This window comes from Staurois parvus, unplaced genomic scaffold, assembly GCF_062004578.1.
Source record: "Staurois parvus isolate SC_StPar_1 unplaced genomic scaffold, SC_StPar_1.0 ptg000016l, whole genome shotgun sequence".
NCBI lineage: Eukaryota > Metazoa > Chordata > Amphibia > Anura > Ranidae > Staurois > Staurois parvus.
Window position 1 is genome coordinate 218,664 of NW_028317812.1, and position 17,601 is coordinate 236,264.

General features: G+C 47.2%; 1 long non-coding RNA gene across 1 annotated transcript; it reads left to right on the top strand.

The window, feature by feature from the left end:
• Positions 1-6,241: 6,241 nt before the first annotated feature.
• On the top strand, positions 6,242-17,160 carry LOC149473418 (uncharacterized). The gene is made up of 2 exons (XR_016312919.1): positions 6,242-6,486; positions 16,803-17,160. It is a non-coding gene; the product is annotated as an uncharacterized LOC149473418 (long non-coding RNA).
• The last annotated feature ends 441 nt before the right edge of the window (positions 17,161-17,601 follow it).

Genomic DNA, 17,601 nt, shown 5'->3' on the forward strand with positions numbered 1-17,601 from the left:
CTGTGGAGAGGTAGGATGTAACACCGATGTGTAGTAGTGCAGATCTCAGATGTGCCGACAGCGTCTGTTTTAAGGGGAGGAATGCGGCCTAGTCGGTCTGTACCCAAATGGAAGGCTTCCAGAAAGGATTACTTTTCCCTACTCATCTGGAACCTTTTGTTACTGCTGTCCGCTTTCCCTGAGAGATGGGCGAGCTGTGCCTACACTACTCACACGCTGAATGAAGGCGGGGGTAGACAACCTTAAAGAGGTGGAGATCTACCTGAACAACATGGGAAAAGTCAAAGATCACCGGGCGCAGTGTTGACCAATGTCACCTCCTCACATCTGCTTTAATCCTCTAATTGTGGTGCCACCACAATGGCGTGCATTGCACGGCAATCATGGGTTTAAATCAAGTGGTGGGGCCTCCTCATCACCTGTCAAACACACTTGGATCACTTTTCACAGGAGCAGCAGTGCCCTTAGTTGCACCCCACGGCTGCCCTCTTATTACTATAATACAGGATTTATATTGCGCCAACAGTTTGCGCAGCGCTTTACAATATAAGGGGGGTGGTACAATTACAATACATTTCAGTACAGAAGGAATAGGAGGACCTTGCTTGTGGAGCTTGCAATCTAAAGGAAGGGGGGAGGTGGTATAAAAGGTGATAGCTGCAGGGGATGATCTGGTGGAGGTGATTCAAGTACAGTTCTTAGGTGGAGGTGGGGTAGGCTTCCCTGAATGTGAGTTTTCAAAAATCGCCTAAAGGCGGACAGGGTGAGGGCTGACTGGACATAATGCAGTAGGGAGTTCCAGAGGATGGGAGAGGCTCTGGAGAAGTCCTGAAGGTGAGTGTGGAAGGAGGTGACGAGGGAGCTAGAGAGTAGGATGTCTTGGGAAGAATGGAGCGGGCAATTTGGATGATATTTATGGATGAGGTTGGTGATGTAGCTGGGGGCAGTGTTGTGGATGGCTTTGTAAGCTGTGGTTAGTATTTTGAATTTTATATGTTGGGTTAGTGGAAGCCAGTGAAGGGATTGGCAGAGTGGGGCAGCAGTCGCTGATCGGTTGATAAGGTGGATGAGTCTAGCGGCAGTCGCTGATCGATTGATAAGGTGTATGAGTCTAGCAGCAGTCACTGATCGGTTGGTAAGGTGTATGAGTCTAGCAGCAGTCGCTGATCGGTTGGTAAGGTGTAGGAGTCTAGCAGCAGTCGCTGATCGGTTGGTAAGGTGTAGGAGTCTAGCAGCAGTCGCTGATCGGTTGGTAAGGTGTATGAGTCTAGCAGCAGCATTCATAATAGACTGAAGGGGGGATAGCCTGTGTAACGGTAGACCAGTAAGGAGGGAGTTGCAGTAATGGAGGCGTGATATAACCAAGGCATGGATAAGTTGTTTTGTGGTGTCATTGGTCAGGAAGGGGCGGATTTTGGAAATGTTCCGGAGGTTGAGGTGGCAGGATTTGGCCAGTGAGTGGGTGTGGGGCTCAAAGGAGAGGTCAGAGTCTAGGATTATGCCTAGCACCCTGGCATGAGGGGAAGGACCAATGGTTGTGCTGTTGATCTTAATGGTAAAGTCATGAGTGGGGGATGGTGGGGAGGTAATATTACAGCTCGGTTTTGGAAAGATTGAGTTTAAGGTAGTGGTGTGACATCCATACGGATATGTCGCTTAGTAGATTTGTGATACGGCTTTGTAAGCTGTGGTTAGTATTTTGAATTTTATACGTTGGGTTAGTGGAAGCCAGTGGAGGGATTGGCAGAGAGGGGCAGCAGTCGCTGATCGGTTGGTAAGGTGTATGAGTCTGGCAGCAGTCGCTGATCGGTTGGTAAGGTGGATGAGTCTAGCAGCAGTCGCTGATCGGTTGGTAAGGTGTATGAGTCTAGCAGCAGTCGCTGATCGGTCGGTAAGGTGTATGAGTCTAGCAGCAGTCGCTGATCGGTTGGTAAGGTGTATGAGTCTAGCAGCAGTTGCTGATCGGTCGGTAAGGTGTATGAGTCTAGCGGCAGTCGCTGATCGGTTGGTAAGGTGGATGAGTCTAGCAGCAGTCGCTGATCGGTTGGTAAGGTGTATGAGTCTAGCAGCAGTCACTGATCGGTCGGTAAGGTGTATGAGTCTAGCAGCAGTCGCTGATCGGTTGGTAAGGTGGAGGAGTCTAGCGGCAGTCGCTGATCGGTTGGTAAGGTGTATGAGTCTAGCAGCAGTCGCTGATCGGTCGGTAAGGTGTATGAGTCTAGCAGCAGTCGCTGATCGGTTGGTAAGGTGGATGAGTCTAGCAGCAGTCGCTGATCGGTTGGTAAGGTGTATGAGTCTGGCAGCAGTCGCTGATCGGTTGGTAAGGTGGATGAGTCTAGCAGCAGTCGCTGATCGGTTGGTAAGGTGTATGAGTCTAGCAGCAGTCGCTGATCGGTCGGTAAGGTGTATGAGTCTAGCAGCAGTCGCTGATCGGTTGGTAAGGTGGATGAGTCTAGCAGCAGTCGCTGATCGGTTGGTAAGGTGTATGAGTCTGGCAGCAGTCGCTGATCGGTTGGTAAGGTGTATGAGTCTAGCGGCAGCATTCATAATAGACTGAAGGGGGATAGCCTGTGTAACGGTAGACCAGTGAGGAGGGAGTTGCAGTAATCGAGGCGGGATATAACCAAGGCATGGATAAGTTGTGTTGTGTTGTGCTGTCATTGGTCAGAAAGGTTTTGGAAATGTTCCAGAGATTGAGGCAGCAGGCTTTGGCCAGTGATTGGATGTGGGGCCCAAAGGAGAGGTCAGAGTCTAGGATTACGCCTAGCACCCCGGCATGAGGGGAAGGACCAATGGTTGTGCTGTTGATCTTAATGGTAAAGTCATGAGTGGGGGATGGGGGGGAGGTAATATTACAAGCTCGGTTTTGGAAAGATTGGGTTTAAGGTAGTGATGTGACATACATGCTGATATGTTGCTTAGGAGATTTGTGATACGTGAGGAGATTGAGGGGGCGAGCTGGGGAGTGGAGACATAGATCTGGGTGTCATCAGCATAGAGGTGGTATTGGAAGCCATGGGAGGTTGTCAATTGGTCCAGGGAGGAGGTATAGAGAGAGAAAAGGAGGGGCCCAAGAACAGAACCTTGTGGTACCCCAACAGAAAGAGGAGTGGAGGAGTTGTTGTTGTATTTGATGCTAAAAGTGCGCTGAGAAAGGTAAGAGGAGAACCAGGAGAGAGCAGAGTCACGGAGGCCAATGGAGTGGAGTTTACTGAGGAGGAGCGGGTGGTCAACTGTGCCGAAGGCAGCAGAAAGGTCAAGGAGTATGAGTATGGAGTAATGGCCATTGGTTGGGATGAGTATGGAGTAATAGCCGTTGGTTGGGATGAGTATGGAGTAATGGCCATTGGTTGGGGTGAGTATGGAGTAATGGCCGTTGGTTTTAGCAGTTACTAGGTTATTAGTGAGCTTTAGTAGGGTAATTTCAGTGGAATGTTGTGGGCGGAAGCCAAACTGTAGGGGATCAAGAAGGTTGTTGCCGGTGAGGTAGCAGTTCATACGGTGGTTAACAAGGCGCTCGAGAGTCTTGGAGGCAAACGGGAGCAGGGAGATGGGTCTTAAGTTATTCAAACAGGTGGTGTCCAGCGAGGGTTTTTTGAGTATGGGGGTAACCAGTGCATGTTTGAGCGAGGAGGGAAAGGTGCCCATGGAGAGTGAGAGCCTGAAATAATTGTTAGGGTCCAGGGGACAGGTGGTGAAGTGGGCCTTGGAAAGGAGTTCAGTAACTTCCTTGGTGGTAACAGGGTCGAAGGAGGAGAGTGTTGAGTTTGGTGTTGGGCCTGGTATGTTGGTAGGAGGAGGAAGCTTGACACTGGAGATCTCATCACGAATTGTGTCGATCTTGTTCTTGAAATGGCTGGCAATCTCCTGTGCAATAAGTAAGATGATGGGTGGAAGCAGTGGGGGGTGGAGCAAGGAATTATGGGTAGAGAAGAGTTGAAGAGGATTGGATGAGAGGGAATTGATGAGAGTGTTATAGTAGGTTTGCTTAGCAGCATGGAGGCCGGAGTTGTGTTTGAGAAGAGCGGATTTGTAGAGGGTAAAGTCTTTCAGGGATTTCGTTTTACGCCATGCTCGCTCAACAGCGCGGCTGCATCTCTTGAAACTTCTTTTGTCAACTGTTTGCCAGGCTAGTGACAGGCGAGGCCTGGGTCTGCGTGTGGAGAGAGGAGCAAGCGTCCAGGGAGGATGATAGATAGTTGTTGTAGGCAGTTGTGGCCAGCTCTGGGCAGGACAGGGGCGCAATATTATCATAGAGGTGCTCAGTAGCGGAGTGGAGAAGGTCAGGGCTGAGATGGTGGAGGTTTCTACAGGTGACGGTTTGCTGGTTGGAAGCATGGGAGGTAGGAGGCATGGGAGGTAGGAGGCAGGGAGGTAGGAGGCATGGGAGGTAGGAGGCAGGGAGAGTGTGAAGCTGATGACGTTGTGATCAGGGAGGTTACAGGGAGTGCATACGTGGGGGAATACAAGGTCAAGGGTGTTGCCGTTGGAGTGGGTGGTGGATTGTCTCCATTGTGATAGGTTAAAAGAGGAAGTTAGGTTGAGTAGTTGGGAAGTGGCTGAGGTGCTAACATTGACTGGGATGTTAAAGTCACCAAGGATGATGGCGGGCACCTCGGAGGAGACAAAGTATGGTAGCCATGCCGAGAAGTCATCAAGAAAGAGTGAAACTGGGCCCGGAGGCCGGTAGATGACTGCAGTCCTCAGACAAACAGGAGAAAAGAGACTTCAAAAGAGCAGAGGGACAGAGAGGGAAGGGCAGGAAGAACCTGGAATGTGCTTTGTGGGGAAAGAAAATGTCCAACTCTGCCCCATTTTTGTCCACTGGGTTCACTGCCAAGGTGAGTGAGTCCAGAGGAGGCCACTGTGGGAGAGAGCAGCTGAGGAGACAGAGTCGGAATCCTGGAGCCTTTCACATGTAAAGTTGGGGAGTGGTAAAACCCTGTGGCTGAGTCATGGTTTTACTGTCCCCGCTCCCTACCCCTTGTAGCTTCTGAGGCAGCAGCCAAAGGTACACTACCACAGTAGGAATTACATCCCCTGTTGCTTTTGGTGGGTGCTACCACTTGTCAATTGAGACCCATTCAAGTAAATGGGGCCACTCTGCAAGTGCATGCTTCTGTGGGGTCCAAGGGGTTAAAGCACATGGTGAGAAAGCAACACACCACCGCCTGTTTAACCCCTTGTTTGCTGTACTGCACATGGCTGCAGGGCATTGGCAGAGTGGCCTCATTCACTTGAATGGGTCATGCTTGGCAGGTGCTACACCCACCAACCATGGCATAGAAGCCGGCACTATAGCCATCGGCTTATGCAGCTCTTGCCTACTCCCTACCATGGGCGGCCTGGAAAATCATGGAGCCCCTGGGCAATAGGGGATTATGGGGCCCCTGTGTCCTTGCCCACACTCAAAGCACACCCAAAAAAGCCTATAAAAAGGTAGCAGGGGCATTTTATGGGGCCACCTACTGACCCTGGGCCCTCGGGCAGTGCCCGAGTGCTCGAATGGTCAGTCCGCCCCTTCTCCCTACTACAGCTCCAACTTTACAAGTAGTCCCTCTGCATTGCAGTCTGATTGATTCTCTGGGATGGTGGGTCAGCAAGCCCTGACCTGGCGCCTGGCCGAGATCTACTGGTACATCACGATCTGGCCGAGATCTACTGGTACATCACGATCTGGCCGAGATCTACTGATACATCACGATCTGGCTGAGATCTACTGGTACATCACGATCTGGCCGAGATCTACTGGTACATCACGATCTGGCCGAGATCTACTGGTACATCACGATCTGGCCGAGATCTACTGGTACATCACGATCTGGCCGAGATCTACTGGTACATCACGATCTACTGGTTGCTGACCCCTGGGCTACGGCAAGCTTGGCTGGAGCTGGGCACATTTGTTCAGCAAATTTTTTCATACGTAGACCCCCTTCATTTCTGCTCCACTATTCCCAACTGAATTTTCCTTCCTAGCGCAATGATGCAAATTGTAATAAATATTCTAGATCAGTTTTCTCATCCGTCACCCCCCCAGAAACCTCTGACAGTCACCCCGCCGACCTTGCTCAGTCTTGTGCTGAGATCCGGCTTGTCTGCTTTACAGGAAATTATAATTAGTAAGTCATGCCAAAGGTTATTAATCTCCCTCACGACTCTGTATGCCGCATTACATAATGTATATATATCGTATTTGCATAATTATAGGTTGCAATTTCTGAATTAAAGTGCCGGGACTCCTGCGTGGCTCTGAGATCCTCTGCTGGGAGCGGACTGAGCGCACCGTGGAATACCACGTTGGTGGTGTGATCGTCTTCCCACCCAACACACCTAACCATGAGGTGGCTGTGGACTCTCCTGCTTGTTGGGTTATCCGTGGCGTCCATCTCAGCGCTGGCCCTGCCGGAGGACGACAGCAGACAGACTAGATGCTGCGATTATAAAGGCTGCTCAGGCTGCGTATGTCGCCACAAAAACTCCGGGGTAAGGGGCTGAGAGTCATGTGAGTTTGTGTCAAAGTGGAACTGCATTCTCTCCATCAGCACTGACTACTTGTAATCCTTGTGCTGCTAGCATTGATAAATAGATAGGAAGGTAGAACGTAGATAGAAGGTAGAACGTAGATAGAAGGTAGAACGTAGATAGAAGGTAGAACGTAGATAGAAGGTAGAACGTAGATAGGAGGTAGAATGTAGATAGGAAGGTAGAACGTAGATAGGAAGGTAGAACGTAGATAGGAAGGTAGAACGTAGATAGGAAGGTAGAACGTAGATAGAAGGTAGAACGTATATAGGAAGGTAGAACGTAGATAGGAAGGTAGAACATAGATTGGAAGGTAGAACGTAGATAGGAAGGTAGAACGTAGATAGGAAGGTAGAACATAAATAAAAGGTAGAACGTACATAGAAGGTAGAACGTAGATAGGAATGTAGAACGTAGATAGAAGGTAGAACGTAGATAGAAGGTAGAACATACATAGAAGGTAGAGCGTAGATAAGAAGGTAGAATGTAGATAGAAGGTAGAATGTAGATAGAAGGTAGAACATAGATAGGAAGGTAGAGCGTAGATAAGAAGGTAGAATGTAGATAGAAGGTAGAATGTAGATAGAAGGTAGAACGTAGATAGGAAGGTAGAACGTAGATAGGAAGGTAGAACGTAGATAGGAAGGTAGAACGTAGATAGAAGGTAGAACGCAGATAGGAAGGTAGAACGCAGATAGGAAGGTAGAACATAGATAGGAAGGTAGAACGTAGATAGGAAGGTAGAACGCAGATAGGAAGGTAGAACGCAGATAGGAAGGTAGAACGCAGATAGGAAGGTAGAACGTAGATAGAAGGTAGAACGTAGATAGGAAGGTAGAACGTAGATAGGAAGGTAGAACATAGATAGGAAGGTAGAACGTATATAGGAAGGTAGAACGTAGATAGGAAGGTAGAACGTAGATTGGAAGGTAGAACGTAGATAGGAAGGTAGAACGTAGATAGGAAGGTAGAACATACATAGAAGGTAGAACGTACATAGAAGGTAGAACGTAGATAGGAATGTAGAACGTAGATAGAAGGTAGAACGTAGATAGAAGGTAGAATGTAGATAGAAGGTAGAACGTAGATAAGAAGGTAGAACGTAGATAGAAGGTAGAACATAGATAGAAGGTAGAACGTAGATAGAAGGTAGAACATAGATAGAAGGTAGAACGTAGATAAGAAGGTAGAACGTAGATAGAAGGTAGAGCATAGATAGAAGGCTGAACGTAGGTAGAACAAAGATAGGAAGGTAGAACATAGATAGAAGGTAGAACGTAGATAAGAAGGTAGAACATAGATAGAAGGTAGAACGTAGATAGGAAGATAAAATGTAGTGTGGTGGGTCCCTTTGAGAACATACGTGTGCACGAAACTCATCAGTGCGGAGCCTACATGCTGACATCATGCCGCCGAGTCCATGCAATAGTCCGGCGGCCATCTTTGTGAGCGATCTGTTGCTTTTCATGTTTTATGCTCCACGTGGCTGCAATAATTTTTAATAAACACATACTGCACTATATTGCGTGGTTTCCGGGCTCTACATACAACCTCTTCCCTTAGGAGGTACTTCATGGTGGATGGATCAGTGACTGGTGGTATGAAGCGGACGGATACGTTCCTAGGAGTCATTTCCATTTAATTCTGGCTTGCTTTTTGTTAAATGACTCCTAAGAATGAATCCGTCGACCATGGCATGGACTCGGCAGCATGACGTCAGCACGTAGGCTCCTCCCTGATGCGTTTCGTACACACGCACGTTCCCAAAAGGACCCGCATCAAGAGCGGTTCTTCCGATGAGTGCATAGTGGCGGAGGAGTATCACAGAAGTCGCAGAAGTCACCGGTATTACTGGTCACTACTGGTTCCCACCACACGTTGGACTATTCTGGTCATTATCGGCACACAAGAATGTTTTTTTGGAACACTTTAATATAGTCTGAGAGCAGGGGCGGACTGACCATTTGGAAACTCGGGCCCGGGGTCAGTAGGGGGCCCCATGAGATGCCTCTGGTACCCTTTTCATAGGCTTTTTTGAGTTTGGGCAAGGACACAGGGGCCCCATGATCCCCCTATTGCCCGTGGGCCCCATGAGTTGTCAGTCCGCCCCTGTCTGAGAGTGAATTACATTCAGAACGTATTTACTAGTTGTAACGGAACCGGACCCCGACTGCACTGGGGTATTTCCGTTAGACTTCCGCTTCCCTGTCCGAACACAGATCCCCGGACACCACCGCTGACCATACAAGACGAGACAGCACCAGACTTGTATTAAAACAGGACTGCTTTATTTTAACACAGACACAAGATATATACATTCAAGGGAACAAACCCCCCTCCCTGCATAAGGAACAGGGCGGGGCAAACCAAATCTAGCAACAAGAGACATCAGCAGACACCCCCCACCAAGCCAATACACAAAACACATACATCCCATAATAGTTTACTCCCAAGCAAGACACAATAGAACAATGGGACCACATGGCAGTAAACAATGAACAACCCCCCACACCCCACCTATACATGTCTACACAATATCAGGACAGATCACCCTGTACCCCTAACAGGCACAGGGTGACTTACCCATAATAGGGATATGGGGAGCTGAGACAGGGGTCTCCCCACCTCTCCAAAGGGGGCTGTGTTCCATGGGACCCCCACCCATAGTGACTCCCGTCACACAAGTTTTACCCCCCGGTTACGTCAAACCCGACTTTGATATCGTGCGACTTACAGCGAAGTCGCACGATTTCCAAGTCGGATGACCTGCCGATTTCAGGTGTGATTTTCGAAACATCTGACACGGATGTCTATGCAAATCGCACCAAAAGTAGCGCATGCACCACTTTAGAAGCCGGTGCGGCTCCGACCAAGTCGGAACCGCGCCGATATGACCGCTGTAATTGCGGACAACAGGCTGAGATTTGGCATGCGATTTGCAAGTCACATAGATTGCCGATTCGCATCCAGTGTGACCCGGGTCTTGAATTTTTTTACAATTCTTCAGTTACTTCCTGGTTTCTGGCCTAGGGAAATGATATCATACATCCCCAGAGTCTTCAGGAGGGGAGGAGGGGAGGGGTTTTCTCAGCTATGCACACCTTCCTGCCTGCATGTCTCAGCTAAGGGCAGATGAATTCCAGGAAGTAAATGTTACATGAATGGTCTGCCCTTAGTCATGATGGCTGTAGCTAGAAATGCCAGGGGTGTGTTTTTTTGGGGTTTTTAAAAGTGATTTTGCAACAAAATAAAGCATGGAGGCATGGATGGATGGATGGATGGATGGAGGCATAGATGGATGGATGGATGGGAGAGTTTGCTTCGCTCAGATGCAGTGAAGGAACTTGTCTGGAAAACAGTTTAATTTGACTATATGGAAGAAAGTAGTTCAGTAATGGAGGTCTCACAGCTCATTACCTTCCATAGGGTGGCTGAAGGGTGGTGCTAAGTCAGTGATGAGCAGAAGAGAGGGGAGGAGAGGAGAGAGGAGGAGAGGAGCGGGGAGGAGAGGGGAAGAAAGAATGAAGAGCAGAAAAGAGGAGGAGAGGGAAGAAAAAAGAGAGGAAGAAAGGAGAGGAGAGAAGAGGGGAGGAAAGGAGGAAAGGGGAGGAGAAGGGGAGATTAGAAAAGAGGAGGGGAGGAAAGAAAAGAAGAGAGGAGATGATAGGGGAAGAGAAGAAAACAGGAGAGGAGAGGAAAGGAGAGAGTAGATATGAGAGGAGAGGGGAGGGGAGGGGGGAGAGGAGAGGAGCCAGAAGAGGGGAGGAGAGGAGAGGAGAGGAGAAGAGAGGAGAAAGGAAAGAGGAGAGGAGATAGGAGAAGAGAGCTGAGGATTGGAGAGAGGAGAGAAGAAGATTGGAGAGGAAAGCAGAGAGGGAAGGATAGGAAAGCTGAAGATAGGAGAGAAGAGAGGACAGGAGAGAAGAGAGGAAATAGAAGAGGAGAGAAAAGAGAAAAGAGGAGAGAAGAGAGGAGAGGAGAGGAGAGAAGAGAGGAAAAAGGAGAGGAGATGCAAGAGAGGGGAGAAGAGAGGAGAGGGAAGGAGAGCTGAGGATCGGAGAGAGGAGAGTATAGGAGAGAAGAGAGGAGAGAGGAAAGAAGAGGTGAGGAGAAGAGAGGAAAGGAGAGGAGAGGTGGGAAGAGGAGAGGAGAAGAGACAGGAGAGGAGAGGGGAGAGAGGAGAGAAGACAGAAGAGGGGAGAGGAGAGGAGACAGGGGAGAGGAGAGGTGGGAAGAGGAGAGGAGACAAAGAGAAAAACCATAAAGAAAGTAGGGAAGAGGGGAAGAGCAGGAGAGAGGAGAAAAAAAGAAGAATAAGAGAAGAGAGTGAGGACAGGAAGAAACTAGATGATAGGGAGAGGAGAGGATAGGAGAGGAGAGGAGGAGGAGGAGAGGAGGAGGAGGAGAGGATAGGAGAGGAGAGGAGGAGGAGGAGAGGATAGGAGAGGAGAGGAGAGGAGGAGGAGGAGAGGAGGAGGAGAGGATAGGAGAGGAGAGGGGGAGGAGGAGAGGATAGGAGAGGAGAGGAGAAGAGGAGAGGAGGAGGAGAGTAGAGGAGGAAGACAGGACAGGATAGGAGGGGACAGCAGAGGAGAGGAGAGGAGGGCTGGACAGCATAGAAGAGGACAGGAGAGGAGAGGAGGGGAGGAGGAGGATAGGAGAGGACAGGAGAGGAGAAGCAGCAAGTAATGTGAATTTGTGTAAAGGAGCTTTCCAGCAATGTATGTCTCAGAGCTCATTACCTTCCACAGGAGGGCTCTGGAGTTGTGCGGTCAGAGATGAGCTGCTTGTCAGGGGAGGTGCTGCTCTGGGTACCTAAGCAGTTCTATGGCTGCTGATCTTAGATGGGCTCAGACATCACGCAGCACTTATGGAAGGTACTCATGGAAGGTACTCATGGAAGGTACTCATGGAAGGTACTCATGGAAGGTACTCATGGAAGGTACTTATGGAAGGTACTCATGGAAGGTATTCATGGAAGGTATTCATGGAAGGTACTCATGGAAGGTACTCATGGAAGGTACTCATGAAAGGTACTCATGGAAGGTACTCATGGAAGGTACTCATGGAAGGTACTCATGGAAGGTGCTCATGGAGTTTTGAGCATATGTAGTATTTAATAATCTGAAGAGAGGTTTCATCATGGAAACATCATTCCCATCAATGGATATTATGAATGGGAGAGGGAATCTTGATTTTCTGAACAGTTTGGAATCCCAACTCACTGTCCCCAAACAGGGCACTAAGAGACTATCTGCATGGAGTATGTATGCTTTCTGTATTTCTATAAACTGTATATATCTCTGTTTTCCCCTCACAATCCAAAGACATGGCGGTCGGTGAACTGGCTGACCCTACGGCACGATTGTGCGTCATGGACTGCTATGACTTGGCCCAGCTCTGCTCATTTCTGCCCCTTCCCTTAATATGATCTCTTCCTGAGTAATAATAGTCGTTTAACAAAAGAACGATTCCTGCAGGTAGTTGAGCCCCCCATGACGGTCGTTGGGGTTTTGTTCTGATAAAGTAGTAAAAAAATGTGGCATGTTTGAGCTGCCCGCCATGTCAACATTTCAAAAAGCTGGAGTGCGGAAAAAGCTGTGTCACTTGTATTCTGCAGAAGCAGAAACTTCATATCTCTTCATTATAAATTTAAATATAATAATTAGATTCAAAATAGCATATATAAAACTAAAAAGAGATGATTAAAAAATTATGTAAAAAATAAAATGAATAAATAAATAAAAATATATACATACATAAAATAAAGCAGGAACTTTATATTTTAAATTGAAATATAATAAGTAGATTAAACATAGCATATATAAAACTAAAAAGAGATATAATTAAAAAAATAAATTAAAAAAATCAAATATATATATATTAAGGCAGGAACTTTATATCTCTTCATTATAAATTTAAATATAATAATTAGATTCAAAATAGCATATATAAAATTAAAATGAGATATGATTAAAAAATTATGTAAAAAATAAAATAAATAAATAAAAATATATACATACATAAAATAAAGCAGGAACTTTATATTTTAAATTGAAATATTAAATTGAAATATAATAAGTAGATTAAACATAGCATATATAAAACTAAAAAGAGATGTAATTTAAAAAAATAATTAAAAAAAAATAAAATATATATATATATATATATAATAAGGCAGGAACTTTATATTCTTTCATTATAAATTAAAAATATAATAATTAGATTCAAAATAGCATATATAAAACTAAAATGAGATATGATTAAAAAATTATGTAAAAAATAAAAATGAATAAATAAATAAAAATATATACATACATAAAATAAAGCAGGAACTTTATATTTTAAATTGAAATATTACATTGAAATATAATAAGTAGATTAAACATAGCATATATAAAACTAAAAAGAAATATAATTAAAAACATAAATTAAAAAAATCTAATATATATTTATATATATATATATATATATATATATATAATAAGGCAGGAACTTTATATTCTTTCATTACAAATTTAAATATAATAATTAGATAAAAAATAGCATATATAAAACTAAAAATAGATATAACTAAATATATATAAAATATATATATATATATATATTTATATACTATATATATATATATATATACACATACACAGTATATATATATATATATATATATACATATATATACATATATATATATATATATATATATATATATATATATATATATAGTGTATAAATATATATAGTATATAAATATATAATAATCATTTAAATAAATAAATACACAAATAACAATTAAAATTTATATATATATATATATATATATATACACTGTATATACAGTATATATACAGATCTTCATATTTTTATATATATATATATATATATATATATACAGTGTGTGTGTGTATATATATATATATAAATACAGGAGGTAGCCAAAAATATGGAAGCACTCCATGATTTGCAGGTGTGAAGGTGATGACATATTTTGTGGTGAAGGCGGAGGTGCTGCACGTGCAGACACGCCGCTGCAATCTGACAGGTCCCATAGCTCTCAATTCAGGATGACAGAGCAAGAGAAGAAGTCTAGGGAGAACGTTCCCTGCAAGCAAGCCAACGCTGGGCTCCATGAAGTCGTAATTATGTTTCATTTTTATGTTTATACAAAGACAAGTTATAGAAATGTAACAATTTATAATAGTAGATCGGGTGGAATTCCTCTTCAGGAGAGATTTCTACTCACTTCCTGTACTGCTGAGGGGAAACCTCTTTAAAGGAGCTGATCTTCTGGGATTAACTGGTTGATTGATTGATTGATTGATTGATTGATTGATTGATTGAATTGTCCCCAGCAATAGCAGCCTGGCGGAGGGCCTAAACCTTGCCAACTCTATAAGAAGTGAAACCATACAGTGGAATTTCATTTTTTAAAGACATTTCTGAAAAAAATAATAACATCTCATACTTACTTGCTCTGTAATGGTTTTGCACGAAGCGCCCCCAATCCTCTTTCTCTGGGGTCCCCAACGGTGCTTCAGGCTACTCCTCTTCTCCGTGTGCCACCATAGAAAGCTGTTTCCTATGGGGGGCACTTGTGCAGGCTCGATACCGACGTGGGCTGTGTGCGTCTGTTGACACACACAGCACAGCTTGGCCCTGCCCCCCACTACCTCCTCAAAGGATTTGATTGACAGTAGCAGGAGTCAGTGGCTTCTGGTGCTTATTCCATGTATACTGAGGAGGGAGAGAGCAATGTGCTCTCAGGTACATTGCTGGATCGAGATGGAGCTCAGGAAAGTGTTGGGGGGGGGGGATAAGGGGGGACTGGTCTCCCCAGACCCCGCATTCACTATATCCGCTCTCCCCAGACCCCGCATTCACTATATCCGCTCTCCCCAGACCCCGCATTCACTATATCCTCTATCCGCGGACCCCGCATTCACTATATCCTCTATCCGCGGACCCCGCATTCACTATATCCGCTCTCCCCAGACCCCGCATTCACTATATCCGCTCTCCCCGGACCCCGCATTCACTATATCCGCTCTCCCCGGACCCCGCATTCACTATATCCGCTCTCCCCAGACCCCGCATTCACTATATCCGCTCTCCCCGGACCCCGCATTCACTATATCCCCTCTCCCCGGACCCCGCATTCACTATATCCACTCTCCCCGGACCCCGCATTCACTATATCCGCTCTCCCCAGACCCCGCATTCACTATATCCGCTCTCCCCGGACCCCGCATTCACCATATCCGCTCTCCCCGGACCCCGCATTCACTATATCCGCTCTCCCCAGACCCCGCATTCACTATATCCGCTCTCCCCGGACCCCGCATTCACTATATCCGCTCTCCCCGGACCCCGCATTCACTATATCCGCTCTCCGCGGACCCCGCATTCACTATATCTGCTCTCCCCAGACCCCGCATTCACTATATCCGCTCTCCCCAGACCCCGCATTCACTATATCCTCTATCCGCAGACCCCGCATTCACCATATCCGCTCTCCTCGGACCCTGCATTCACTATATCCGCTTTCCCCAGACCCCGCATTCACTATATCCTCTATCCGCGGACCCCGCATTCACTTTATCCGCTCTCCCCGGACCCCGCATTCACTATATCCGCTCTCCCCAGACCCCGCATTCACTATATCCGCTCTCCCCGGACCCCGCGTTCACTATATCCGCTCTCCCCGGACCCCGCATTCACTATATCCGCTCTCCGCGGACCCCGCATTCACTATATCCGCTCTCCCCGGACCCCGCATTCACTATATCCGTTCTCCCCGGACCCCGCATTCACTATATCCGCTCTCCCCGGACCCCGCATTCACTATATCCGCTCTCCGCGGACCCCGCATTCACCATATCCGCTCTCCCCGGACCCCGCATTCTTTATATCCGCTCTCCCCAGACCCCGCATTCACTATATCCTCTATCCGCGGACCCCGCATTCACCATATCCGCTCTCCCCGGACCCCGCATTCACTATATCCTCTATCCGCGGACCCCGCATTCACTATATCCGCTCTCCCCAGACCCCGCATTCACTATATCCGCTCTCCCGGGACCCCGCATTCACTATATCCGCTCTCCCCGGACCCCGCATTCACTATATCCGCTCTCCGCGGACCCCGCATTCACTATATCCGCTCTCCCCGGACCCCGCATTCACTATATCCGGTCTCCCCAGACCCCGCATTCACTATATCCGCTCTCCCCGGACCCCGCATTCACTATATCCCCTCTCCCCGGACCCCACATTCACTATATCCGCTCTCCCCGGCCCCCGCATTCACTATATCCGCTCTCCGCGGACCCCGCATTCACTATATCCGCTCTCCCCAGACCCCGCATTCACTATATCCGCATTCACTATATCCGCTGTCCCCGGACCCCGCATTCACTATATCCGCTCTCCCCGGACCCCGCATTCACAATATCCACTCTCCCCGGACCCCGCATTCACTATATCCGCTCTCCCCAGACCCCGCATTCACTATATCCGCATTCACTATATCCGCTGTCTCCGGACCCCGCATTCACTATATCCGCTCTCCCTGGGCCCCGCATTCACTATATTTGGTCTCCCCGGACCCCGCATTCACTATATCTGCTCTCCCCGGACCCCGCATTCACTATATTTGGTCTCCCCGGACCCCGCATTCACTATATCTGCTCTCCCACAGTACACAGAACATGCAAATGCAGTTATTTTAGTAAATACAAACTGCTAAATCCCTTTTCTCATCGGCAGTATATAGCAGTCTTATGACTTCAGCAGAGCACTAGTTAAAGCAGGTAGGAGGAGTTTTTTTTCTGTTCTAGAAGGATGCAGAACCCCTCACCTCTGTCTGGACAGCACTGATTGGCCCTTTGCCGATCACATGCACTCTCCAAAGAAGAAAAAAAAACCTCTCTAGCAATACACACCAAACTGAGCATGTGCATGTGACTACAGATTCAGTCTGTATCAGGTGATCATTTCAACAAGAGGAGGGGCAGAGAAGACAGGATCAAACAGTTTTTGTACACAATGCAGAGGATTAACCTCTTAGGTTCCACAGTGAGTATAACCAGCATGCTTTACTGCATCTACAGACTGATTGGACTGCGGGGGGTTTAGTAACACTTTAAGATGAAAAAAAAATGTAGGCATTTACAACCATTTTTCATTTGCTCATTTTTTTTGTTCATTATTTGTTACCTTTATTTTTATTTTTGTTGTTGTTGTAACATTGTTCTTTATATTGTTTTTTCTGCACCCAGAGATGGAGAGATGATAATAAGGACCCACAAATCACAACCGAACACGGATGGGGAGATCACGAATCTGCCGCCGCCGAGGGACAGAGAGATTATAATGAGACTTCTATGGAAGGAAATCAATTTATTTTGATTGGCATAGATTGCTCGTTGTGTAAGTTCAGACATTGCTGAAAAAATGGGACAAATGCTGTAAGAAGTCGACCAGCAGCAGCAGCGAGGCCGGGACGCAAATTATGCGCAAATCTTCATTTTACTGGCGATCGCCGGCCCACCCCAGAAATTGTCCTGTAGCCGGACTCTCACTTTTTATTATCCTGTTACAGATGTTACAGATTAAAGTATAATTTGCCGAAGCCAATGTGACGACTCTAGTGTGACCGTGTGTGTGTGCAACCATCAACAGCCCCCACTCACCGCCACCACCACTCACAGCCGCCGCCACTCACCTCCGCCACCACTCACCTCCGCCACCACTCACCGCTGCCACCACTCACCTCCGCCACCACTCACCGCCGCCACCTCTCAGCTCCGCCACCTCTCAGCTCCGCCACCACTCACCTCCGCCACCACTCACCTCCGCCACCTCTCAGCTCCGCCACCTCTCAGCTCCGCCACCACTCACCGCCGCCACCACTCACCGCCGCCACCACTCACCTCCGCCACCACTCACCGCCGCCACCTCTCAGCTCCGCCACCTCTCAGCTCCGCCACCACTCACCTCCGCCACCACTCACCTCCGCCACCTCTCAGCTCCGCCACCTCTCAGCTCCGCCACCACTCACCTCCGCCACCACTCACC